The 27,310-nt window shown below is 42.6% G+C and overlaps 1 protein-coding gene and 1 non-coding gene across 4 annotated transcripts in view; one reads left to right on the top strand and one right to left on the bottom strand.

Annotated features, from left to right (window-relative positions):
- LOC126336356 (kinesin-like protein KIF13A) overlaps positions 1-27,310 on the top strand; it is a 1,265,558-nt gene that overhangs the window by 127,227 nt on the left and 1,111,021 nt on the right. The window lies entirely within an intron of this gene.
- Positions 17,302-17,374, bottom strand: Trnav-aac (transfer RNA valine (anticodon AAC)). The gene has a single exon. It is a non-coding gene; the product is annotated as a tRNA-Val (tRNA).

The following is a 27,310-nucleotide window of genomic DNA, read 5'->3' as shown; positions in this document are numbered from 1 at the left end:
TTATGACAGGCTAACTTTTGCTGAAAGCTCCACTAGGCGTCAGAGTGGCACCGATACATGACACTGTTTCTCATCATAGTCACCAACTCTCTGTAAACAGCGGTCAGAACGTTCTAGCAATAGTTCACTATCTCGACGATAGAAATCGCATTCGGGAGGACGATGGTTCAAACCTGTGTCTGATCATCCTCATTTAGATTTTCCGTGATTTCCCTAAATCGCTTCAGGCAAATGCTGGGATAGTTCCTTTGGAAGGGCACCGCCGACTTCCTTCCCTATCTTCCCTAATCCGATGGGACCGATGACCGCGCTGTTTGGCCCCTCCCTCAAATCGACCAAATACAGAAATCCTGTCATTGGTCACGGAGCCATTCGAGATCCTCTGTGTTAACCAAATGAAGCTATTTGGCTCCCGAGAACTTTTCTAGTCTCAAACATCTAGAATGTATATAAGGAGACTGAAATGATGAATGAGTTTGTACCAAGGCTAGGACTCGAACCCGGGTCTCCTGTTCACTAGAAAGATGCGATGACCACTGCACTATCTTGCCACAGTGGTTTAGCACGCCAGGCTCCCCCATTTCGTTCGATACTGAAGTGCTATTCCAGTACAGTCGAAGAACTTCTGCAACGCTGTTGGAGTTTCTTGGGAATATCAAGTGGAGTACGGCGTGAACGGGAATTTGGACTGAGGAGGGAGTTGTAGCTAGGGTACTCTATGCAGCTGTGCGAAGCCACTGTGGCAGGGTGGCGTAGTGGTTAGCACTCTGCCTGAACGTTCTTATAGTTGGACACACTCTTCAGCCCCGCTAGCCCACCGCGCAGGAGTTATCTCGGCTTGCGGAAAAGATTGCCTGTGGCCAATACCATCCTTTCCGACAAGCGTCACCCAGGTCTGTGCAGACTTGGTCAAATTGTTGGCACCATTTGTGGCGTGTCGCAAAAGTCATGAAGCGCAGACGCCACACGGCAACACACCGCTGTCGGTTTGGTTGCCAGCTCAGCCCCTGCGACTACACGACGGTCCGTCATTTGCAGCGCGACCTGCAGAGGGCCTTCGCGTACATCGGACCAAGTACAGAGGGCGTGTAAATCAGCAAGAGAATCTTTTACTGCATCCGCCAATGTCACGGGCAGCCAATCAGGAGGAAGTGTACCTCCGCTGTGCGAGTGTGTAGGACCGCGACCGCGTCCGCGACGATCACGGCAGTTACGACGCAGTCGGCCAAGAGACTAAGTCTGCGACTGCACACAGCCGTCGAGGGACCTCGGAACCTGGTCGCGGGCACTTTGGTGTTCCGCCAGACTCACTTGGCAAAACCGTAAAAACTGTGAACTCGTACAGGCCGTGACTTAAGTGTTAGTCCGTTCCAGCGTGCGCCGCTCAGTGGCTGGTATTACAATTACTTGCGATTGATTGTGAACTTATTTCCATATTAGGAAGTAGGTACACAGTTCGTTACTTGTTTTGACGTTGCGTTTCTGTTGAATTCGTTGCGTTCTTAAAAATAGAGGATGAACTATATGCTCGTGTGTTTCTTGTAGAAGTGTTCAAAGTTCAGGATACTTCAGTTTCACTGCATCTAGACGCGACACTGTATTTGGTCTATATATCGGCAGACTTTCAGGGTGAACGTGTATGAAATTTAGTTGCTTTGCTTACAAGAGTAGTAGTGTCCGGCGTGCTTCAACTTTGGAGTGCGTTTCCAGTTTCTGCGCTTACTGTGATGCATCTGTTATCCGTAACTCAGCAGAACTGTCTTTACACGAAACCCGGAACATCTGGTCTCTTCCTCTCTGTAGACTCTACCATCATTTGTTGTTTTGCTACTAGAGGCTTAGAGCTGGTGTCTTGTTTCAGTTGGCTCCATAAATATTTACATTTGCAGCTATGACCACTTTACTGCAAAGATTTCAATTTTCTTTCTATTTATTTTCATATTACATATTTCTGAAAACGGATTGGACATATCATTTTCGTATATATACATTTCATTTGCCAATAAGACATTTCACATTTTCGTACTTTTTGTAATTGAAAATAAAACTTATTTTTTAATTTGTTATTCAATATTTGGCAACATTTCGGATTGGTAATAAAAGCACAACGTAAACAAAAGTTTTAAAAAGTGCTATTAACAAAAATAGAACCAGCGATTTCAGCACTGTAGCTCCAAGCAGTGAGCTACTGGCGACTGTGTTAAATTGCTCTATTTTATACTAGTACACTTAACGGCGCTATGAAACCGTCGGGATTTTTGCGATCTTTTTTATAAGTCCGTCATATAGCTTTAGGAAATTTAAGCCTTGGATACTGAGCTTCAAATGCTTTAAGTATGAAGACAGTCGAAGAAGACTAGTTTGTAAAGTCCCTCTGAATTTGCATTTTCCTTGTATTTCCATTTGAGTGAAACATGTGTTAGTGGTGTTGAGAAACAGCTTAAAGCGTTAACATTGAACAAAGCTCCAGGGCCCGATGCAGTGGCTCCCAGATTCTATACAGAATTTGCGTCTGAGTTAATCCGTTTTCTAACTGTAATGTATCGGACATCCCTCAAACAAAAATCCGTGCCCAGTACCTGGAAGAAACCACAGGTAATACCTGTCTACAAGAAGGGTGGTAGAAGTGATCCACAAAACTGTCGTCCAGTGTTCTTAACATCGGTTTGTTGTAGAATCACTGACCATATTCTCAGCTCAATGAGGTATCTCCAGCAGGATGACCGAACGACGTGGCGCAGGGGTCAGCACAGTGGACTCGCATTCTAGAGAACGACAGTTCCAATCGCATCCGGACATCCTGATTTAGGTTTCCGTGATTTTCCTAAATGGCCTCAGGCAGATTCTGGGATGGTTCCTTTGAAAGGTTAGGGCCGTTTTGCTTCCCGATTCTTGTCACATTTCAAGCTTCTACTCCGTATCCAATGATCTTGCTGTCCCTTCGTAACAGAACGATCTCCTCCATGCCCACCAGCATAGATTTCGGAAACATCAATCAAGTGAAACCCCGACTCACGTTTTTCTCACATGATACAGTGAAAGCTTTGGATCAAGGCACTCAGGTAGATGCAGTATTTCTTGATTTCCGAAAAGTATGTGACTCATTATCGTACCTACACTTACTGTCGGAAGTACGATCATATGGGATATCAAGTGAAATTTGTGACTGTATTGAGGACTTTTTGGCAGGGAGGACGGAGCACGTTATCTTGGATCGAGAGTCATCGACAGATGTAGAAGTAACTTCAGGTGTGCCGTAAGGAACTATGTTGGGACCCTAGCTGTTCATAATGACCTTGCGGACAATATTAATAGTAACCTTAGTTTTTTTAGTATATAATGTGGTTATATACAGGGTGGAGAAAAATTGTCACGAAATTTTAACCCTGTATAACTGATGCAGTAGGAACCAAAATTACTTATGTTGTGTAGGTCGACAACGCACCATTTTCAAACTGCGGAAACTTGGCGCCACGCACTCTGATTGGCCGTCGGATTGCCCTGCTGCCTTTCGTGGGTTGACGGGCAGCGCTTTGGTTGTTTGTTCAGGGACACAAACGTCCTTCGCCCCGTGACTGCCCCTACACGGTACGCACAAATGTCTTAACAGGTCTTGCTGTTTGTCTCCACCTCACGTTCGAGGCATTCACACTTCAGCTTCGCTTCGGAGCACACACACTTCACCTGCGATTTAGTCTTACAGTAAGCATGGCGGCCCAGTATTCGTTTGAAGAATATATGATTTTCGTTTATGAACTAGCCGACGGCAATGCGCATAAAGTTCGACTGTTGTATGAGGAACGGTACCCAGCAAGACGCCACCCACACCAGCAAACGTTGACAGCAATTCACCGGTCGCTTGGCGAAACAGGTTCGTTAGCGAGATACCGTGGTGATGCTAGAAAGACCTCGAACACAACGGGATGCTGTATTTGAAGAGAATGTTCTCGAGCGCTTCGAGGAAACAACTACGGCAAGTACTCGAGTGGTAGGACACGACATGGGGGTCACTCGTCGGTTAGTCTGGCAGGTTTTGAGACATGACGGCCAGCATCCATTTAGTTTCTAGCACTGTCCAAGACCTAAATCCTGTGGCGGACTATGAACACAGGCTACGGTTTTGCCTGTGGTTTCTGCGACGTGTTGTACGAGATCCCGACTTCCCGCCATTGTGTTGTTTACCGACGAGTGCACCTTCCATCGGGATGGTCGTTACAACACTCGAAACGTTCATTACTGGGCAAGGGGAAATCCTCACGTCACGTACGTCCACGGACACCAGGAACGATTTTCGCCCAACATGTGGGCAGACATTGTGGGTGACCATCTGACTGGGCCGGTCCGTCTACCTCCTCGACTAGCCGGGTCAAATTACCTTCACTTCTTGCAAGAAACTCTGCCCGACCTGCTGGAAGATGTTCCCCTGGACGTACGGCTACGCATGTGGTTGCAGCATGGTGGGGCGCCCGCACATAAGTCGTGCTGTGCGCAGATACTCAAATGAACTCCTCAACGCCCCGGTAATAGCAGAGTTGCTCGTCGAATATGGTCCCGCGATCACCAGACCTCACGCCATCGGACTTTCTCCTGTGGGGATTCTTCAAGGTTCTAGTTCACCTACCCTTCGCGAACCACCTAGAAACGAAGATGAATTAATGCATAGCATTCAACGTGCCGCCAATCGCATCAGGGCAATGTCAGGAATCTTTGAAAGAGTTCGGCAAAACACCGTTCGACGTTACCAAGGTTGTGTCGCGTCATAGGGTCGCCAATTCGAGCACCTGCTGTAAGTAAACAATGTCCTAGCTACAAAAAAGGCCCTTTTTAGGGCGACACAATTTGTAAAAGACTTTCTGTAAGTGAACTAACAGCTGTTCACGGGTTTATTCCCGGTACGTCTTATGTAACTACAATGGATATGTCGGGATCCCGGCGGATTCTCCCCCAGGCCTCCCATAGTGGAGGACTGGTGCACTACCACCGAGCGTGCGGGCCGCCTGGGATACATGGCGATATCCTGCACAGAAAGCATGCGTTGTCCAGAGCATCCGGCAGGAGGGCAATTACGCAGCCAATCGGGGCGCGTGGCGCCAAGTTTCGGTAGTTTGAAAATGGTGCAATTTTGATTCCTACTGGAATCAGCTATCCAGGGTTAAAACTTCGTGACACAATTTTTCTACACCCTGTATACTGAAGTACTATCAGAAAGAAGCTGTATAAATATTCAGTCGGGCCTTGATACGATTTCAAAGTGTGCAAAAGTTGGCAGTTTGCTTTAAACGTTCAGAAATGTAAAATTGCACACTTAAAAAAAATCACAGTATCACTTGGCTATAATATCAATGACTCACAGCTGGAATCGGCCAACTCATCATTTTCTAGGGATATGAAATGAACACATACACCCAGTCGTGAGTAAAGCGACTTCGATGTGTTAGTAGAATGCTGAGATGTGCAGTAAGTCTACAATGAAGATTGATTACAAATCACTCTTACGACCCATTCTAGTATATTGCTCAAGTGTGTGGGAACCATATCAGATAGGACCAGAAGAGGATATTGGGCGTATTTAGAGAAGCGGCACCAATTGTCACAGGTTTGTTTGACCCGTGGGAGAGTGTCACGAAGATACTGAAGAATCTGAACTGGCAGATGTTTGAATATAGACGTAGACTATCACGAGAAAGTCCGCTAACGAAGTTTCAAAAGCCGGCTTTAAATGGTTACTAGGAACATGCTACAGTCACCTAAGTGTGGTTCACATAGTGATCGCGAGGACAAGATTAGAATATTGCACCACCTATAGAGGCATTGAATAATTCTTTCCGCGTTCCATACGCGAATGCAACAGGAATAAACCGTAATAAGTGGTGCAATGGCACCTATCTTCTGCCATTCACTTGACTACTGAGTTCTTCAGAGTATAGATGTAAATGTATAAGTGGTTGTTTACTGTCAACTCGAGCAAGTGGAGAAGTTACGTTACCCCGGGCACCCGCGCGGGGAGCAGAAGTCAGTTTTGTGTTGCGTCTTTAATTACGTCGTGATTACGTGAATGGTGTTGTGGTTGGCAGGAGAGCCAACACAGCTTTACCAGAGGAGGCCGAAATGCACGCGTTTCAGCTCACGCAGGCTAGCGTGAGATCCGGAACAGGACAAGGAAATTAGAATTTAGAAAAACGAACGTAGCTGGTGGAATACTTAACTTTAATCCATTAATGATGAGCGTCGCTCTTGATGGTACATGATTCACAATATCAATAGTAACTGAATATGGCGCCTTGCTAGGTCGTAGCAAATGACGCAGCTGAAGGCTATGCTAAACTATCGTCTCGGCAAATGAATGCGTATTTTATCAGTGAACCATCGCTAGCAAAGTCGGTTGTACAACTGGGGCGAGTGCTAGGAAGTCTGTCTAGACCTGCCGTGTGGCGGCGCTCGCTCTGCAATCACTGATAGTGGCGACACGCGGGTCCGACGTATACTAATGGACCGCGGCCGATTTAAAGGCTACCACCTAGCAAGTGTGGTGTCTGGCGGTGACACAACAAATGGTACACCGTGATACATTCCTGAACAAACCTTGAGGAGAGGAAGGGGATTACCGAATTAAAGAAAAATAGTTCGCTTTTTGAAAAAGACTTACTGCTGTTCGTAACGAGCAACGAGAAAGGCCGGTAGATCTGCCCTTGGGTGAGTTGCAGTGGATGTGGTAAACAGCTGGCTGCAGCCATCTACGACGGCTGACGTCGCCATTTGTCACCTGTCACTGCGGCAAAGTACGGAGGCGAAAAAGTACGCGTTCTGCCTCTCACAAGGAAACGTCAACAACTTGACCTCATATTTTAAGGAGAAGAAAGCGCGCTTGCAAGATACGTCCCAGCAATCGACCCTGCGCGATAATTTGGGGCATAATTCTGACAGTACCCAGTTATGACGTGAGTGTACAGCTTTTGAACATTAGCGCGCGCCCTTCGTATATCACTCGCTCTGCCTCACTGTAACCGGCACAGGGACCGTGCATTCGAGCGTTGAGCGTACCACCTTTCTGAAGTCATAGTAGCGAGGAAAAGGCACGTTGCAAAGTCTTTCTCAATCTGCAGAGCAATATCTAGTATGTCAGGTACACTGAACTTGCATTTGAACGTAGACCAATGAAATGGAAGAACGCCTCCTGTCTTCAGTACAGAGTCGCGAGATGCCATATTGGCTGGAAGCCAATATGTACCGGTATACAAATATATGCCATTTCTAAGAACCAGCAAATTGTCTCTCGAAAACATGTAATTTTGTGAGTTGTTGTATCAAATAACAGGAAACGTCGTATTGGAGGTTAAAAAATTGATGTACTTGTTTATTACGAAACTATGCATTTTGAATTCAATATCATGTTGACGATACATCAAAATTGTATTGTTCTTAGCACAATTTGTTATGATTAAATGTCTGTTAAGAAAGCAGCTTTCAGGAGATAGTAAGGTGAAAAGTACCATTAATGGTCGGAGTAGTGTAATGAATATCGACGAAGCATTGCATGCGCTCAAGATATATGTTGCTGGTTCAGGTATCGCTGCGGAAAATTAGCTTTCTCATAGCTTATGGTGGTCCCTTAGTAGTTTGTAGAAGTATATTCTAAAATTTTCGATGTTATGTACATACAAGTGCGGTGTTTCCGAGGAGTAAGTTTCTTCCATTGGGTTTATCTACAAGACAGCTTGCACTACTTGCAATTTTGTATTTCACATGTTGCAGAGATTCTCATACTGAATCGGAAAACTGGCGAAGTAAGGACGATCGTATGGTTTCACTAAAAAGTGAAAATAACGAATTAATTTTTATCTTAGGTGGAGAAGTATTGTAAATTTGTATCGTACTGTTTGTAATGGAACTTCTGCAAGCCGCTGCCCTTGTTCACTGGACGTTCTACTTTCCTTATTGCGCTGCGCGGTCTGGGGCGTCTTGTCACGGTTCGAGCGGCTCGCCCCGTCGATGATTCGAATCCTCCCTCGGACATAGGTGTGTGTCGTCCTTAGCGTAAGTTAGTTTACGTTGGATTAAGTGGTGTGTAAACCTAGGGACCGATGACCTCAGCAGTTTGTTCCCATAGGAACTTACAACAAGCCAGGTGGCGCAGTGGTTAGCACACTGGACTGGCATTCGGGAGGACGACGGTTCAATCCCGCGTCTGGCCATCCTGATTTACGTTTTCCGAAATTTCCGTAAATCGCTCCAAGCAAATGCCGGGATGGTTCCTTTGAAAGGGCACGGCCGACTTCCTTCCCCGCCCTTTCCAAATCCGATGAGACCGATAACCTCGCTGTCTGGTCTCCTCCCTCAAAACAGCCCAACCCAAATGTTCCTTTTTGCCTGGGAACATGCTCGTAGATATTGAAGTTTTCATTTGTGTGTACTACGGACTGAACAACGTGACTGGCGTTTGGACAAGGGAGGAAACGTGCGTTTTAATGGAGCTACCGTAGTAATTTTATGCACGTCCATTTCGTGAACTGCGTGATTTGCAAGCTAGGTGCAGTTGACAACTCCCGCCGGAGTTCGCTGCGATTGCGCGTACCACGTTGAGAAAGACGTACCGTGTGCACAAGTCGCATCGTTCCTGAGCGATCAGCAGAACGTTGAACTCGGCACGTTCAACGTTGACGTTCGAAAGCACGGTCCGTGTGCCGAAGGCTTAATGCCCGAACGCAAGAGTTCTATTTGCGGGGTGTTGAAGGCGAGGGAAGATGATGCGGAAGGAGGCCATATCTGCTCAAAGTGGTTTGAAATCATCTTATCTCTATGCTATTCTATGCGAAACACAATATGTAATAAGAGAAAGTAATATGTGAGCCTCTCACATATACTTACAGTATTTACTTTAGCAATATTCTCGTACTGATATTCTGAAGATGTATATATACACCTCAAAATCCAAATGAATAAATTTAATCAACTGAAGAATTACTATGGAACGAAGTTAATGATTTTTCGTTTTACAATTTAGTCATGCCAATCGTGATAAAGAACAGCGCATCTTCTGCAAATGTAGTTCAGTTTAACAGCGTCAGCTTTAAAATCCAAAGGAAATAACGGACAACAGCGACGTTCGTACTTACACAGCAGTACGCTACTTCTTTCACGAGACTTAAATTCGTTTCATCCATTTATACTGCATTTGTGAATCGCAACATAAATATGTTGAAAGCAAAGAGATCTGTGGCAACATCTATACGTCAGAAACCGCGCAATTTGACACATTGTCAAAGCATGTTACCAGTGTCAAAATAGTATTTCACAAATCTCTTAGTCGCTCCAGTGTACAGTGCTTCCCACTCGGACATTAGGCGTACAGTGCTTCCCACTCGGACATTAGGCGGCTGGAGTGTGGCGGAACGACTGACAAACAAACGGTGCGCGCGGAAGTTAAAAAGCTGTACTTTCAGAAGATCATAACTGTATACTCTCAGAATTATGGCCCAAATTTTCGCGTGGGTTCGATTGACGGCGTTGATATATTGCAAGTGTGCTTTCTTCTCCTTAAAATATAAAGTTAAGCCGCTGATGTTTCCCTGTTAGCAATATTTCGTGTATTTTTCTTTTTGTTTATTCTGACTGTTAGAGAAGTCAGGTGTAAAACTTTGTTCCGTTAAGGTGGAGAGTATAGCGGAAAGTGGAGGCGTATTTTTTTGTTGATTTTTACCTGTTGTGTGTGAACCAGAACACCAACACATGCGACTGATATACTCCTGTGCTTTCCAACTCGATGACACTTTTTTCTACCTGCTGGCTGAGGTTTCGGCCGAGTAGAACAGAAACTCCATAAAATTTCATACATATTGAATCAGAACACATACCAGGAAGTTTAAGCAGAATTGGGGGAAACGAGAGTTTTGGCGAAAGTATGGGAAATATTTGCTTACAACGAACTAAGTAAAAATTCAAAGCCTATAAATGGGATTATCGATCTGAAAAGGAAGCATTTGTAGAAATACTTGGTAGGCGAAAGGGTAATTGATAAGAAAATCATGACTTAGTTCAACTACTTCACTGGTGATCCTTCAAAGAGCCTTTCTCCTTTTTTGGCGTGATTCAAACGTAGATGCAGATTTAGCAAAGCAACAAATATATCCAATGTGCCATCTATGAACGGGATTAAACAAGAAAAGAAAGACAACGTAGAAAAAGTACTAAGCCTCGAATTTGGAAAAAAATTTGAGAAGAAATGGGTAGTTAAGTTTTTCACCGAAATTGTCAGTCTTCCATGAACCGAACTTAGTGACCAAGATACTTGTTGCTGATGGTTTACAAAGGGTCCTGTTCTTGTAAAAATAATTTAACACCATCGTAGGAAACGAAGCACGTTTATGTTTGTGTTTCTGTTTCCGGCCCTAAAACATTTTATTGAATTTTCGAAAAATAAAATTTATTTACCGTTTCTGTGTTACTGAAAACTAATCAAAAATCAGTACACTGTGTTTTGGTCAAGTGCAAAGTGCTTTTACGACCTTACTTGTGAAAATGCGTGTTATATTTACGTGTGCATCACGACACCTCACCATGATGCTGAGAATAAAAGGTCTTGCTACACGAAAATATGGGAAGCTACTAGTAATAAATAATACACAAGTGGACCTTAAAAATCATTCACACAAAGTGCAAAGATTAAAAAAACGGAAACCCACTGATGATGGCACAGTGGTGCTGAAACATGTTTAGGTACTGAGAAAGAACGACGTTTTGCGCAACTAGCGGACCTTACATCCTACAAACCGCACTTAGTCCATGACGTAAGTTCTCATATCTGGGAAGTAAAACAAATTTTCCTTGCGATAAACACATTTTTATCAACAGCCCTGCATGAATGTTTTGTGAAAAAGTGGGAAAAATTATGAAACCCTCTTTTGCGGTACAAGTTTTTCGCGTCTCCTAATAATTTAACTTCCTGTGACATTTTGCGTATTCAAAAGTTTCTCGCCGTATAGTCTTGTGAAATTGTAAGAACCTTTTGACACTTCGTTTATTTTGCCAGATGATCTATAGTGCTATCACTTTCACCGCCGAGCCAGCTTGTACACTGACGCATGCAGATGAATATGCGCAGCGATTGAGCACAGGTTGGGTCTAGGTCGCACTTACACCCCGCTTTTCTGAATAAATGTGCCAGCATGCAGGACGCCGCAGCCAAACAAGGCGACGTTCGGCGTGATTACTCAGCCCTCCGTATAAGGAGGCGCTGCGCACCCGATCTAAACAGGCGCCGGCACCTGCATCTCGTTCCAGCGCGACGTGTTTTATGCTCTGAGATACTTTATCTTTAACATACCAGATGCCCCTGAGTGAGAGTGAAAACACCTGAATGCTAATTCCCCCCCCCCCCCCCCCCTCCCCCCTCCGTAAGCTAGCCGCTTATGCTCTCAGCCGCTTATAACCTACTAATTTTTGTTTTGCAAACTTCTCCTTGCAACTAGGAATGGTTAATTATTGTAGACAAGAAACCAAACCGCGGTATAGTGCACCAAGATCCCTGAAACCCTGTTTCCGTCTTGCGCAGAAGGGATCCGTCGTCCTTGGCGTTGAATGTGAACTGCGCCTAGGGTTCGGGCAAAGCTTATGACATTTTATCTCCTGTCGTACAGTGATATGTCGAGAATAGAGTTGGTAATAATGAAGTAATAAATTAAAACGTTGTGCCCCACGCTGACGTTTTACTGCATGAACAGGAGAAGTGTAGAATGGGGTAAACTTCTTTTTTCCATTTATCATTTTGGGGAGTGTCAGGCAGAAAAGGTTTGAAGACTTGGGTAAAGTTTGCTGGAGGTCGCTGAAGGCTATCATTCTCAAATACGGAATGAATACTGTGTGGGTTGTTTGCGAGACATGATTTAACACTGCACCAAAACAATCGCACGGTACCTAACTCTTCTACGTATCATACAGTGTTAAACTCTTAGCGTAAGATCACATATCTAAATGCTTAGATTATTACAGTAGTATTTTAATGCTTTAAATTCGGTTATTAATCGTATATGAAATCAAATTTTTGTTCCCTGTAAGGCGTAAGATAGGCAACCTGCAACTGGAACTGGATGATCGTTTTAGACTTATAGTAGGCTAGTATAAATGGCAAAGTTGTTGATCTGCTTTAGCTATTAAAAATATTTGCAAAAAAATTATAAACCATATTTTGGTTGTGACGCTTTTCCGAACCGAATGTAAACCTTCATTTCCACCAAACATATTGCACTTAATTTCAAATAATCATCAATGGTCATTTTATCGTCTCGTTACATGGTTCATGTGTTTTCTTACAGACCTTAGGTCCTCTCTAAGAAGGATACAAGCCTCCGAAATGGAATTTATTCGATCAGTTGTCAGATTCGCGAAGAGGAACAGAAAGAAAAATGAATGAAAGCGTACGACAATCGACATGTTACGTTCGGTGTGCCCTCCACCGCACATATGTACACTACATATTTTTTATGCTGTTAGCTTAGCGTGATAACACACTCATGTAGTACGTAAATATTTATCCGTAAGGCAACTGCGCACTGGAGTCACAGCAAATAGGACACAACCGAGTTGATATTTCCTCGCCGTGGTTACACGCGTGGCTATTGAACACTACAGGGTGAAAATTAGTTAAACCGACAAACTCTGGTACGTTATACGAGACACCAATACAGGCATTTTTCTTAATGTCATAATTATCTTTGAACATTTTTTTCTTTAATCCGGTGGAGGGCGTAATCGCTCTCAGCGCTCTCGCAATTGCGCGTACCATGGGAACAAAAGTAAGGAACACTCTTCACGAGCAGTTAATTGTTAATCCATTTCACTTATAGCGCGTGCACAACCTCGAACCAGATGACTATCCACTCAGAGTACAGTCATCGTAGTGGTACTTGGAACAGTCTCAGGTATATCCTACACTTCTGTCCTCTGTGCTTATTGCACGTGAAGCACCGTTCGAGCGTGATAGGGTCTTCGACGTCGACGGTTGGCATGTTTTGAGCGCAGTTGATTCACATCCTACATTCGTCGCGCTCATCAGTTGCGGTTCTGCGTGCTTTTGTTGGTGACTGTTTAATTAGGCCATATCTCCTACCAAGGCCATTGAATGATAGGTATTATATTCTCTCTCTCTCTCTCTCTCTCTCTCTCTCTCTCTCTCTCTCTCTCTCTCCCCCCCCCCTCCCTCCCCCTCCCATCCCCCTCATTTTTGCTATGAAAATGCTGTGATTCTTAAATGTACGATGTGTTCTGGATTGTTGGGAAAAAGGTAAAGTATATTTAATATATATTGTTGGCGTCGCTTATATTCTGGACGCTGTGAAACCGGTTAATGGTTTAATTACGTTATATAAATTCGCGGCTAGCTCAAAGATGACCAGAATTTGCATAAAACTATTTTTTGCCAGTTAAATTAATTGTTGCCAAGATTGGGACGATATAACCGCCTACGTAGCATAAGGATTTTTCTTCACGATATATAATTTTCATTGAGAGCAAGTTGGCTTCATTTTAGATCAAGCATTTCCTTGACAGAAATGAATGTATTTGCAAACTCAAACCTAAGCCTTGTTGCCTACTGCAGTTAAATCTATCTATGCAATTCCGTAAAAATTCTGATAACTGAACTTTGCAAATATTAATACTTGAAAAATACTATCAGTGTTCAAAGTATTTATAATGTTACCGGGGGGGGGGGGGGTGAAGGCCAATAATTAATATTAATTTAAATATTGCGTAACGGCCGCCTGTACGACCAAAGAAAGCCAGATGGGCAATCTTCTATCTTCTACACAACTCACTTTAAATAATTATTTTTCACTGAAATGTTTCCTCAGGGAGGGAGAGGTTTGGAATGAACATCAGACAGACACTTTCCACACTACATTATAAAATGTAATACGTACATGAAATACTTGGTGTGTCAGAACAGATAAGCGATTGAAGAGCAAAGATGCTTCGATTCTTCAACCACTGACAGTTTCTGGAAAAGTGAATTTGCAGTGCTGGTCCTGTACCATGGCCTAATCGATCTCTGAACCAAATCTTTTTAACCTTAATGAGATAAGAAGTCCATGGTTACAAAGAATGTCTTTACATTGTGTAGTTGGTTTTTGATACTAAAATACGTAGTCCATTTACATATTTAACACAATAAATGTGATACTGACGAGTTGTAGGTTTTGTAGCTGTCTGTCGTATTAGCTACTTAATTTTCTACCTTTTTTAGATTTCACATTTACAAGTCTGATCTAGGTTTAGTTTTAATTTTATTGGGCTTTCCAAGAGACGTCATTACATTATTACAATATCCTGCACAGAGATGCTGGATGACGAGCCAATCGCTACACGACAGCGAATGTGGTTGCAGTACGACGGCGCGCCGGCACATTTCAGTCGTCCTGTGCGTCGACTCTTGGACTGACAGTTTGTGGAAAAGTGAATTTGCAGTGCTGGTCCTGTACCATGGCCTAATCGATCCCCTCATTTGACCCATAAGAACATTGTGAGGAGGAGATATGTGCAACATTGTTCTAAAAACCGCTGTTGTATTGGAAGTGATCTTGTTGCCCGGATAGTATCAGTAATAGTAATAGAAAAGCCGTGTGGCTAGGGCCTCCCGTCGGGTAGACCGTTCGCCTGGTGCAATTCTTTAGAGTTGACGCCACGTTGGCGTCTTGCGAGTCGATGATGATGGAATGATGATAAGTACAACACAACAGCCAGTCCCTGAGCGGAGAAATTCTCCGACCCAGCGGAGGATTAAAGCTTTTTTGTTACTTTTCGTCCTCACAGGAAAACTCATTGGGAAAAGTGGTTTTCATTGTCCTATGCAACCTGCCAGAGTTTGTTAGTTTAATTTAATTTCATCCAGGGAAAATTCTCCGTGCCGTGTTAAAAAACCCTCGTAGGAAATATGAAAGAGAGAAAAATATTTGTTTCTGTTTTCTGTGCAACGTCCCAGAGTTTGCCGGTTTAAATCATTTTTGCTCTTGAGTAATGTGCAGTTTAGGCTAACTCAAACACTGATGGCTGGGAGCTAGTCAATGGTGGTGGAAGGGGGGAGGGGAGGATTATAATATGAACAAGTTCCCAAGAGGCAATCCATTGTGCGGCACTCGCGCGCTCGGTCTACAGTGTCTGTCTTCTGGCCTCCGCCGCTTGACGCTCTTCTCGCTCGCGTACGACCTTGACGTGACAGGTTTGTTTGTGGAAGATGAAAACTCTTTCTTTGCAGCTGCCAATGTCTTATTGTGGACATTCCTCTTTTAAAAAAATGTCGGCGCGCTGTCGAAAATGTTCATTTCTGGCCTAAACAATGTCGGCGCAGTGTGGAAAATGTTCATCTACGCCATATTCTCCGAAAAATATTTAAAGCGTAACCTAACCTAACCTAACCTTCATTAGCAATGTGAAAAGAATATTCTGTATTCGTACTTTTGCATCTTTTTCAAATACTTCTTCCAAGGGGAATAAACCTAGCTTAAACGGCTAAAACTGAATAAAACATTTGCCTGAAACAGTATTTGTGTAACACATGTAGTTTTTTGAGTCATATTTTTCAAAACCGGTATGGCTGTGTTGGGTACGTTCTTATTTCTCATCAAAGCGCAAATGTAGTTATTTCAGAGAAGTGGTAGGAAGAATCTGAATGGAATACCTAGTACCAAAGACCTGAAACGTGGCTTTCGATTTTAAGACTACTACATTGCGAATACACCGCAAATTAGATAACATGTTTCTCTTCTCAACTCTCAGCTGTAAATACTGTTCCATACCGACGTGTTTTAATCGCTTCATTGAAATTCCACATTTGCACTTCGATGACGAAGAATGGGAAGAATGAATGAGAACAACGGTACATGTTAAAGTACGCGTATATTAATTCTAGCAAACGACATTTGCGAATTAGCCGGTCGTAATTATTATATTGTATTCATTCAGCGACTTGTGCTCATGTAGTCTTGAAGTGATTTAATCTTAAGCCACCGACTATACATGAATGCACACTTTACAGGTAAACGGTCCTGATGTGTGGTAGAACAGACAAATATTCGTATACTAAAGTCATTTTTATTCTGTTTTAACCGCTCGACATGGACTACTTCCCTTGTTAGACTGAGCTACTGAAGTCATAGTGGGTGTCTCGTGCATAATTTTATTTGAGGTAAAATTCTTGAGATGTATCTAAAAATGTTTCGCTGAGCATTTTGCTCATTTAACAATAATTTTTTTTTTTTGGATTTTGATAAGGCAGTCGTAGCTATCACAGCTCAGCAAGAGTTTGGTCTGAGGAATTCTGTTTAGTTTCTTCGTTTGGCCTCTGTCAGGTATCTGTTTACATGCGCACTTGTTTACAAGTCAGTTTAAACACTTTCTTGAAGAGCTGTGAGACTGTATATATACGGCTGGCGGCCAGCAGAAGAGCTCACTTCGCCTTCCTGATTTGTTTCGTAGCTGCAGTGTCAGGCCTTCCAGGAAGAATGGCGTAGTCTTCTCTGACGACGCTATGCTGTCGTGGAAACGTTTCGCGCGGCGTCATACGTTCCTGTACAAGTAATTAAAGAAAATTTAATGTGTGCGACGGGTTATCGGTGGAGGTGCGAACGAATCTTGTCCTTCGATTACCGTAAATGAAGCAACAACTTTGATTAATGTGACTGAACGAAAAGCAACATACTAGCGACAGCTAATGTAATGATGATACACATGAGAACAGAGATATAATACGAGAGCCATTGTCTGTAATAGGCACAATATTTCGACAGATACGTCTTCTTGATTTGCTAACTGTTCTTGACGTGACGCCGGGATGCAGTTAGTTACATGTACGACGTCTGACAGAAAAGTAATGAGACTGCTTTTTGTCTGTCAGAGTTATTATTTTATTTTTTCGTTTTCAAACAATATTGTCTCCTTCAAAGTAGATCCCTTCGGCAGCTGTACATCAGCGGAGTCGTCGTTCTCAGTATTCGTAGCAGCACTAAAAAGCGTCAACTGGTAGGACCTTTAAAATGTCGGTCATGTTATTTTGAATGTTCTCCAGAGTCTCGAAATGACGTCCTTTTAAGACATTTTTCATTTTCGGGAAAAGAAAAAGTTCACAAGGACTCAGATCAGGTGAATAAGGGGACTGCGGAACTACGGGAATGCCTTTTGAGGTCAAAGATTCCGTGATGGAAGTGGCCGCGTTGTCATGATTTGAGCCATGTGCACCCTGCTGGTGGAACGTTTGAAGTTGATTTAAATGGTCACAGTAGAGATCGTAGCAAGTGTCTTGCTGAGTCGAAAACGTGTTTCCGCCCGCAATCGAACCGGGGACCTTCTGCGTGTTAGGCAGACGTTATAACCGTTACACCACGGAAACTGCTACGCTCTGCCCTCCACATCTGATACAACTTGTAGGACGATCGCAATTGTGGCGTAAAAATCACTTTTTCGGAAACGCACAATGCAGGTATTTCGCATTCGTGTGCAACAATCGACAGCAACCTTCACTGCCTGAGTGCCATGACGAATAAGAGCTCAAAAAGTCATCGGAAACGCTCGAGGGAAAGTCCTCAGCAGCATCTGCTCTTTCTTTCCTTACGAGATACCGTCGATTCGCGCAGTCGTTATTGCAAAAGATGTCCCCAAAGGCAATCGCTTCGTTAGAGGCACGGCGCCTGGGCTCGCCGTCAGTGTCCAGTTTCACTCGATTCTCCCTTTTCCTGAGCCTTTCAAGGAGATATTTATAAAACATTTCGTTGACTGTTTGCCCTGAAGGAACAATTTCCGTATGCGCGATACCCCTTCTGTCAAAAAAAAGCAAATTAGCATTGTTTTGCTTTGATTTGCTTATTCGAGCCCCTTTTTTTTCCGAAGAGATGTGTCAGTGTGCCACTCCTCACTTGTCTCAGGGTCGTACTAGAAAATAAAGGATTCACCATCACCTGTGATAACACTACTGAACCAGTCTTGGTCATTGGCAATCAACTCAAGATGATCTAAGCACACGTTTCTTCGATTGCCTTTCTGCTCAGTTGTGAGGTTTTTTGGCACCATTTCGCATTTGCAAAACTTTGGTAAAAATATGATGTACGGTGATTGTTTTTAATGAACACTCCGACATCTAACTGTATTGTTATTTATTTAATTACGAGCCAGGTGGCCTGATGTCCTGCAATATATCTTAATGAAATAAACGAAATCACTTGAAAATGGCATAAAAAGCCGAAACCTGGGTCGTAATTAAACAACGATGTATTCATTTAAAAATTATTCTATGACTTGCTCAGCATCATCAAGAAGTGTTCACGGTGAAATTGTTTAAGCTTAATAGGTCACCCGTGATCCTTATTGTCAAACGTCAGTCTGATCTCACAAGTGCACGCACATGTTCGACGTTTTCGTCGATTTTTGAAGTGGAAGGTCTCCCTGAGCGAGGTTCATCTTAAACGCGTTCTCAGACTTCCAAAAATTGTTTGTGCAAGCGAAAAACTTGCTGTTGATAAGCCTGTTTCGACTTCCCAAAGGTCACACTCGTAGTTGCCCCAAGTGTAACACAAAACTTGAAGACATAACGTTGCTCTAAATTCCGCTGTTCCATTTTCGTAACGTACAACAGCTTCACTGGTGGTGCTCTATAAAATCACGTGATGGCTGTATGATGCTGAAACTCGGACTCAGCACCTGGAAGGCACGAACACACCGGTCTCATCCAGTAGAACGATGGAGCGTTTTCAGACCGCTTGCCGTGTAATCAGTCGTATTACTTTTCTCACACACCTTGTATGTTTTCGCATGGCGATTGTTCATTTGTTGTGATAGTAAGCAAGAAAGATATAGCCGCAGTTTCCCAAGGGGACAATAGGCGACAGGAAATTGAAATTGTGAACATGATGTTTGAATTTGTTTGCATAATGCACTTATTTGTGCTATTTTATGGTGCTTTGATACGGTAGAAAGATGTTCAACGTAATTAGAAAGCCACTGGATAAACTACGATGTAATGCAGAAAAGTTTTAAGCACGCTACGCGGATTATTGGAGGATAAGGTATATCTACTCAAATTATGCAGATATCCATGTTTTCTGGTTGAGTGTCACACAGAAAGTTTCGATTAAGTAATACCTACATCCATTTCTTCTGGAAGTAATCTTTCGTAGATTGGGTGCCCAAATGCAACATCTCAAGGTCTCGTAGTGAAGACTCCACAATATGCTTCATTTGGAAAGTTGTTCCTGCACATTCCATCCTTTCAGGGACGAACTCATACCAACTCACACTAGTGGTAAGAGTGATGAGGAAGTGACTGATGGCGTAATCCTTCAAGAAATTATGTTGGCTGCCCTGTAGGCATTTTTCGTGGATGTTTTCGAGAAGCCTGGATAGGTATGTACATATCATAAACTCCCGCAGGTGTCGTCTTATCTTCCGCAGATATCATTTTGGCGATTGTCAATTTTCGATTATCACTTTCCACAGCGTTCTTTTGTTCATATGACTCCCGCCATTCCCGTTCGGAGAGTTCTGTCAGGAAAGGCCGTCTCATGATTGCTTGATCGTACTTAGATGAAACTAGTACAGATACGGTTTCTTGAACTGTTAAGACGTTGAAGAGGGATTTGGACTCCAGGGAATTTTCATGGAATTAAATGCATCAAACACCTGTTGATATAATGATCCAGTTTCAAATTCTAAGCCAACCTATTTAAAACCTACATTTAAATTTTTATTGTAAAGGAAGGAAATTAAGAGTACTAAACACAGCTTGTTATGACTACTATAGTAAAGGACTTGGAAATCAGATTGATGATATGCTTCGGTCTTTCCCATTACAGGTAATATCTGTCGCTCGGACATATTTCCCTTTTCAGGATTCCATACTTTCCTTATATATATATATAGGGAGCTATGTCCTTAAATTCACTTGGAGTAAACAGTTTCATTGCAGTTCATTAGTTTCATCCTCATCTGTTCAATTAGTTCAGAGTCAGTGAATTTAATTGATGTGATAAATATGCGAAGAGATTGTTTTGGTCGATGGCTTCAGTGGTTAAGGCGGCTGCGCAGGATAACGAGGCGATTAGGGCTTGAATCCCGGACTGACACAATTTTTCACGCCACCGTATATACTTTTTTTTTTCATGCATATCTACGAATTCCACGCATCACGACATCTCTTCCCGAGCATACTAATGTTTCTCAAGTAGTTGACGATTTTCGACGGGTAATTAACTGTTCCCGAGTGAAACGGCCATTGAAAACGTCTTAAGCAAGCATTTTGTCTGTGTGGCAGAAATTCTAAGAATGTAAATCAGTGATAGTGTTTCACGATTGGAAATGTTAGCACAGTCGGATGGCTGCCCTGTTGTTGAGTTACTGTTTCAAGTATCGGTATCGGATCTTCCGTTTATTTGTTTCTAAGTGTTAGGAATCCGTTGACACGACGAATGAACAGCTGCGTGACTACTTGAGGAGACACCTTCTCTTGTAGCGAGCTGAATAAGCAGATACGTAACTCGTCTCCAAACGCGTAGTGCTTCAGCGCTAAAGAATTCAAGCCTGCCACTGTGCTTCATCCTTGTGTAGTAATTGTCACTTGAAATGAAAACATGAAATTATGAATAATCTCTGGTAGGGACAATGTATGTTGAGTACTAGCGTGTGTTTATCTTGCTGTTTAAAAGAACAATTTATAATGTAGGTACGCTGATATTTCGTTGTCTCTTATTATTCTTAATTTTGTTTCAGGTAACAATACCGAGTGATTCATCATTCTCTTCCCGGAAGCATTTCAGTAACTTCAGGAATGCAGGTACCAAAATTAAAAGTTTCCTTTTTCGATTTGTGCAAAATTGAAGATATTATACACTACTAATTTATTTAGTTAATTGTTTTCTGCTTAAAAAGCTGTCATAAGATTGTAACTGTCGTCTTCGATGAGAATGCTATACTGGTGAACGATATTGAAATTCTGTTAGGCTACACAAGCAGAGTGATCTGTAAAAACAGAGTAAATGTCATTTTGGGCGGTGGAATAGCAATATTTCAAATATTACCGCTTCGCACTAAATAATATGAACTCATCAGAAAGCACTAAGATTAAAGATTTAAAAAATGTGTGTGTGTGTGTGTGTGTGTGTGTGTGTGTGTGTGTGGTTCCGTCCTTTTGCCAGCCCGCACGTGCCGATTATTTTTTATCTCAACTTTTTCGATGTAAGAGTTACCAAATTTAGAGGCCTACCATTACCAGCAATCCGCACCAGGTTCACGTGGGCAGCACCAAGTTTCTAAGGTCGGACAACCTGTCTGGCGCAGCGCTAATTTTGTTCACGGGTTACTGCGCAGAGATATGATTCAAATTCAGAGTACAGCATTAGGTAACTGAATATTACATCCAAATTCTTGTGTAACTTATTGAAGCAGCGCGCGCCAGGAAAGTTCTCACAAGTCACGACTTGATCGACAAACACCATCGCAGTTCAGCCAGTTCGCACGAAATATTCATAAATTATATACACAAACATTCCTTGTCGTTCATTCTGTGGGCAAGTGAAAACCGAATCAAAATCCCTAAAGTAGTTCTTTCGCATACAGACAGAAAAACGCATCGGGTGAGTTCGGTGACAAAACTCTACCAGCTGGTGAACAAGATGCATGAGACAGGTGAAATACCCTCAGACTTCAAGAAGAATATAATAATTCCAATCCCAAAGAAAGCAGGTGCTGACAGATGTGAAAATTACCGAATTATCAGTTTAATAAGTCACAGCTGCAAAATACTAACGCGAATTCTTTACAGACGAATGGAAAAACTGGTAGATGCGGACCTCGGGGAGGATCAGTTTGGATTCCGTCGAAATGTTGGAACACGTGAGGCAATACTGACCTTACGACTTATCTTAGGAGAGAGATTAAGAAAAGGCAAACCTACGTTTCTAGCATTTGTAGACTTAGAGAAAGCTTTTGACAATGTTGACTGGAATACTCTTTTTCAAATTCTAAAGGTAGCAGGGGTAAAATACAGGGAGCGAAAGGCTATTTACAATTTGTACAGAAACCAGATGGCAGTCATAAGAGTCGAGGGGCATGAAAGGGAAGCAGTGGTTGGGAAAGGAGTGAGACAGGGTTGTAGCCTCTCCCCGATGTTATTCAATCTGTATATTGAGCAAGCAGTAAAGGAAACAAAAGAAAAATTTGGAGTAGGTATTAAAATTCATGGAGAAGAAATAAAAACCTTGCGGTTCGCCGATGACATTGTAATTCTGTCAGAGACGGCAAAAGACTTAGAAGAGCAGTTGAACGGAATGGACAGTGTCTTGAAAGGAGGATATAAGATGAACATCAACAAAAGCAAAACGAGGATAATGGAATGTAGTCAAATTAAATCGGGTGATGCTGAGGAATTAGATTAGGAAATGAGACACTTAAAGTAGTAAAGGAGTTTTGCTATTTAGGAAGTAAAGTAACTGATGATGGTCGAAGTAGAGAGGATATAAAATGTAGGCTGGCAATAGCAAGGAAAGCGTTTCTGAAGAAGAGAAATTTGTTAACATCGAATATAGATTTATGTATCAGGAAGTCGTTTCTGAAAGTATTTGTTTGGAGTGTAGCCATGTATGGAAGTGAAACATGGACGATAACTAGTTTGGACAAGAAGAGAATAGAAGCTTTCGAAATGTGGTGCTACAGAAGAGTACTGAAGATAAGGTGGATAGATCACGTAACTAATGAGGAGGTATTGAATAGGATTGGGGAGAAGAGAAGTTTGTGGCACAACTTGACCAGAAGAAGGGATCGGTTGGTAGGACATGTTTTGAGGCATCAAGGGATCACAAATTTAGCATTGGAGGGCAGCGTGGAGGGTAAAAATCGTAGAGGGAGACCAAGAGATGAATACACTAAGCAGATTCAGAAGGATGTAGGTTGCAGTAGGTACTGGGAGATGAAGCAGCTTGAACAGGATAGAGTAGCATGGAGAGCTGCATCAAACCAGTCTCAGGACTGAAGACAACAACAACAACAACAACAACAACAACAACACTCATGTTCAGGAAAAACAAAACTTCGTACCCTGAAATACTAGAGATAGAATCTTCATATTCTTAGGACATTCAGTTGAGGTATGTCAAGGCCAGTACAAATAACTTTCACCTGTGAGGAAATTTAGGGAAAAAATACGTTGTAGGTATCGTAATTTTATCACATTTCTTTAAAGAAAATGTTTCAATAAAAATAGACTGTTACAACTGAAGCGTCCCTTTAGAAAAATTATGAATGACTGTGCTGGCAAAGTTAGCAAAACTCATCGTACTCAACAGTTTTTTCTTTACTTATTCTGATCATCTTTTGCAGATCAAACTGAGACACAATATTTTTTAGCGCAACGCAATCTGACTTTCAATAATCCCTACAAAAGAATAGCCCTGACTAACAATAACCTATACCATTTATGAACCACTTACCTCACAAAAATCTTCGTTACTCGAACAGTGCAATACAGCGAGCGCCAATACTGCCAGCTAAGTAAAAGATTCTAACTACTGAAGGCACTAACTTCTGTTAAGCATATACTTAGCAAATGAAAGATTTTGATAGAAAACAATTTATTTACCTTAATGGTGTTCAAAGGTCATAATATATATATAAATTCGTGACATCCAGTTTAACAAATTTCCTTTCTCTGACTGACACACGTCCATATCGTCCGCTCGTATTAACATCTCTGGCATCTCTTTCCCCACATCCACCACTGCTGCCGGCTCACCTCCAACTGCCCAAACCTACAGGCTGTTCACATCCAACAGTCAGCGATTCTAATAGAGAGCACTACGTTGCGTTACCAACATAAAAACCTAAACAGCCTACTTACATAACCCCCATGCTCCCCACAAAAAATTTTACAAATTGTTTTGGGCTGTGGCCAATACTGATTTGAAATTTTTTCATATTAACAATAACAAATAGTTAAAATGCACACGTTTATTGATTCACTGTTGATCAAAAGCAAAAATCGCCATCACAGTCCATAAAGAGAGTCCAGATCATTCATCACAGTAGTAATTACAGTTTTATGCCCAAAGTATGAGCAATAAAAGATAATGTATACGGAATTAGTGGATTTCCATGCAGTCTTGGAGAAGTAGTGCTGTCCTTCCAACTGAAAGACAGTACCGACTCTTTGACATGCAAACAGGTAATGGGCCACAACAGAGCAAACCCACAGCAGAGTCAGTCGAAGTTTTGAAGAATATTGGTAGGTAGGTCATCACAGATCAGACCCACACAATTTCTTGTAGAGATAGTGGTATTAGTGGGCCGTCACAGGTGCAGACCCACTGTAGTCCTTGTAGAGATGGCCAGCAGCCGTCCGTTGGGACCATCGAAGAGTCTTGCGGATAATATAGCAAGTCCATGAACCACCACTTCTGCACTAAAAAAAAAAAAAAAAATTGAAATGTCCTTAGAACCAACAGTGCTGTAAACCAGTCCCTTCGCCCTCTGTATCTGCCTAATTTTCTAACTGATCAGCCTGTAACAGGTATTAAGTATATTCACTAATAAAAGAAATGAAATAGTGGGGGCGACTTGTAACCTTCACCATCCTTTGTTGTGCGCACATTTCATTATTATCTTCGTACTGATTTATCCACGGCGGCTGCCTTTGTGTGTCCTGTGTGTTATCGCTACTCCGGCGTTGTCTCTACTATCAGCCACGTTCAGTGTCTATATTTTTCGGTGCCGTGTTTTGCAGGTGGTTCTGCAGAATCTACCGACATGTCATTGGGGTCTCACTCAGAAGGATCGGATGGCGATAGTTTTACTGCCGCCTCAGCAGTTTCGTTTCAGGGTCGTTGCGGTGGAGTGGCGTAGCTTCCATCGCCATAAACCTGTTTACGGCAGATAACTGCCCACGGCCATCTGGTCGCCGTTTTCGTAGTCATGCTGAGACGAGCCATCCAGCTGGTCCTTTATGACACTGCGGTTTATAAACGACACCTCTGCAAGCCAGTTACTCTCCATACACATTGCGTGGGTACCAGTTATCTTATCAGTATCAAATCGAGCATGTAACATACATACGAGGATCGTTTCGTAAGTCTCGTAAAAAGCAAGAAAAATTGTTCGTTTCGTAAACAACTCACCTTAGTTCTCCACATAGTTTCCTTTGGCGGATATACACTGGTCCAGCGATCCTACAGCTTGTTCATCCCATCGGAAAAATAGGTTCTGCCAAATCTGCAAAATACAAAGTTAGGGAAGAGGAAGAAGTCACTTGGGGCTAAGTCTGGTGAATAGGGTCGATGAGGAACCAATTCAAAGACCAATTCTTGAACTGTCGTCATTTTATAGCTAATGCGTGGGATGGTGCATTATCCTGGTGAAAGAACGCTTTTTTTGCGTGCCAACCTTGGTCTTCATCATCACATAGTGTAAGCTTTCACTGCTGATACTGCCATCATTTAAAACTCAGTTCACCGCTCTACCTCTGAAGATTTCTCCAGCAGTCGTAGAGAAAACGTCATGAGAAACTTTTACCCATCAACCACGGCCTATTAGCCCGGAAGTTTTAAGTGATTCTTGATCTTTTTTCCAGCCGGCGCAAGTTCCGAACAGCCCAACAATGCAGCGTAAAAGGGTCCAGCTATGGTTCTGTCTTTTTCCAGGTAATCGTGAGGATTATTCCTTATGAATCACAAAGAACCGTAGCCGTCACCCTACCAGGTGACAAATTGTTCTTTGCCTTCTTCACTTTTCCGTTTGCAAAGTGGTTCAAATGGCTCTGAGCACTATGGGACTTAACATCTGAGGTCATCAGTCCCCTAGAACGTAGAACTAATTAAACCTAACGAACCTAAGGACATCACACACATCCATGCCCGAGGCAGGATTCCAACCTGCGACCGTAGCAGTCCCGCGGCTCCGGACTGAGCGCCTAGAACCGTGAGACCACCGCGGCCGGCAATTGCGATTAAACAACACCAGACATTGTGTTGAAATGTTGTGCTGGATACATTTTTGATAGACTGAACAATCGCGGCACCCACCTCGCACACAGTTCCTTCACGGACAGTTCTCCGTGCAGGATATTATGCACTCGCTCAATTGAAATGCCTACAATCTCAGCAATCTCATTTTTAATTCGGCAGCCTTGCATTGCCATGTCATGGATTGTGTCAATGGTATCTTTTGTGGCGATCTCAAGTGGACGATCAGAGAGCGCTTCGTCATCGGTGCTTGTCCGACCACGTTTAAATTCATTAATCCAACAGTAAATGGTTTCCAGTGTTGGTGCAGAGTCCTCATCAACTTCATCGAATTCTGTTCTGATTTATGCGGTAGTCCAACCCTTCAAATGAAAATGTTTAGTAACAGCACGAAACTCGGTTTTCTCCATTTTCAGTCACACTGGACTCGCTCATCAATTCAGAGGGCTGCCAACAATGAACTATACGCTGAACATTGTTGAAGTTCTTTATACGGTCCATGGAATAATCTAGCTGACCAGCCATGGCGACACAACAAAAATGTTCCATACTTTCGTGGAAATTTGCCAGACTTAAACGAGGGTGGTTTGATAAGTGCATCAGGAAGAGGACTTCTCGAAGAAACTGGGGGTGGGCACATGCAGAAACGTGTAAATGTGTGTCAAGCGGCATGAAAGGAACAGTGGGTAGTCACGAAATTAAATACGTCAAGTTACCAAGTTACGTAAAAGTCGTACTGTAGTTGCCCTACTATCTGCGTACTTCCAGTAGAGCATTGTCGCTTACTTATATTGGCCATCATTATGTTTTTATAAGTACTCTGTGACTAAACTTTCTAGTGAACCCGGTTTATTTCTGTTTGGTCGTCATCAGCCATAAGTAATCTGATCACGCGTAAATCAGACGCTATTTTCGTATTGTTTCAGAAGTTAATAGGTTCCTGATCCACAAGTTTTACGTTTTACCTTCGTCATTTTGCAGCGATGGCGAAGTTGTTTACTGCTGCAAGACTAGTGTAACGAACTGCCAGTGTCAGTTAATTTGTATGATTACAGTTATTTTTATTAATACTTGTTATTTAAAACAAAACATATAACGTGCGACGAGCCCGATTTAAGAGTTGGACTTACTGAAAAATGGTTTCGAATGTAAATCATTTTCAAGAGGTGCATTGTATGCATTCGTCGCTGACATGAGTTGAATTTCGAAAGCGCTTCGAAATGAAGATTGCCCTATTTGCGCGTCGCACTTGCTACTGTAGAAATGGGGGCTAAGCATTTTAGCCGGAACCATGGCCTAACTGTAGGACCATAATGGCTGCCATCCATCAC

This window comes from Schistocerca gregaria, chromosome 2 (assembly GCF_023897955.1).
Source record: "Schistocerca gregaria isolate iqSchGreg1 chromosome 2, iqSchGreg1.2, whole genome shotgun sequence".
Taxonomy (NCBI): domain Eukaryota; kingdom Metazoa; phylum Arthropoda; class Insecta; order Orthoptera; family Acrididae; genus Schistocerca; species Schistocerca gregaria.
This window is presented reverse-complemented; position numbering and strand designations above follow the sequence as displayed.